Source organism: Poecilia formosa, unplaced genomic scaffold (assembly GCF_000485575.1).
Source record: "Poecilia formosa unplaced genomic scaffold, Poecilia_formosa-5.1.2 Scaffold92, whole genome shotgun sequence".
Taxonomy (NCBI): domain Eukaryota; kingdom Metazoa; phylum Chordata; class Actinopteri; order Cyprinodontiformes; family Poeciliidae; genus Poecilia; species Poecilia formosa.
In genome coordinates this window covers 1,802,073-1,803,635 of record NW_006800031.1, presented here as the reverse complement: position 1 = coordinate 1,803,635, position 1,563 = coordinate 1,802,073, and positions in this window count along the sequence as shown.

Below are 1,563 nucleotides of genomic sequence, written 5' to 3'. Positions count from 1 at the left end.
AGGTTTCAGACTTTTTATGTGCCTTTGTATTCATCCCATCAGAGTCAATGCTTTGAAGAAACTGGCTTTGCTGCAGTTACAGCTGCAGTTAGAAAACATTTATGATTTAATGCCATTGTATCTCTGGCTTAATGTTTAGGGTTGAAGATGATGTGTTCAGGTAGATGTGCAGTGTTAGTCTGCAGCTATAGATAACACATTACAGGAAAAAAAAAAAAAACATCTCTAATTTAGCGGCTGTGGTTGCCAGAATTTTACTGTATAAATAAACTTTACTGCATTAATGCAGTTAAATATGGTACAATCCTTATTCATACTGTAAAATTCTGGTGTCCACAGCTGCCGGTATTTTACCGTAAATTAGAGATGGGCTCTTTTTTTTGTGCACTGTCTTCCACATGTTTGCTGTGTCTCCTATGTGGTTGTGCATTTGTTTCTTGTCAAGGCACTGAAAAGAACATAATCAACAACAACAAAACAGGTTTTAGTTTCTGACAGTTTAACAAAGAATCAACTGACTCAACAAAAATATAGTCTAAATCATTGATAACGGGGCTAAAATTTTCTACTTAACTTATTTTTTTTTCTACAATTTTGCCACAATGAACATGCAAGAAAGGAAAAACGCCAATACCCTGTTACTCCTCAGTGGAAAAATGTCATGCATGATTCATCCATTACTGACAAACATGTCAGCTCCTGCCTCTTTGGTCCTGATGCACTTAAACTGCTACAAGGTGTCCTTTATGGCCCAGAAATGACTTGAGGTCATCTGTCATTAAACTAAAGTGTGCCACAAAATGAGTATGGGCTGTGTTTGCTCCAGACGATAAAAGCTGTTTTTTTTTAATGGTGCCTGTCTTCACTTTTGCGGAATGTCCTGGTGGGCTGACAGAGTATAAAGACAACAAATTATGTTGGTTGTTAAAGTTTTTGAAAGATAAAGCTAATGTATATTTCCAATTTTAGAGCGATAGGATACGTAACTCAAAATCTCAACCTTTCCAAGAATTTATTTGTAATTAATGCTCTTTGGTACTATTTTTTTAATGCAGAAGTGACTTCATATGATTACAAAAAAAAAAACTGACAAAGAGTGATGATGACAGTGTTTGAGCAGAAGACTGTGAATTACCTGTTGGATGAAAAACGATCATGAGGAAAACTGGGCAAAAAGTCAAACTTTTCAAGGCCAAACTAGATATTAAAGCAAAAGAGCTAAAACTCAAATTCAAAATCAAATTTAGGTCAACATGGGATTTAATGCTGTTTGACACGTTGTCCCATCCAAAACTGACATCACACCATGATTCACACTGACTGTGGCTCTATTTCTTAATGTCATCATGGGGAGAAGGTGGCTGCATTTACAGAGCCAAACAAAAGTCCTCTTTGTCCCTTCGTCCACATCTGTCCAGAATCACCCCCCCTTTAATAAGTGAGGTTAGTCTCTGGAGTTGACGGCATAAATATTAAACTGTCAGATTCTGTCTGCTGGCAGAACGCTGCAGCGTGAGTCACCTCTGAGGTCAGAGAACAAAAAAAAACAACAACTGTCTTTCT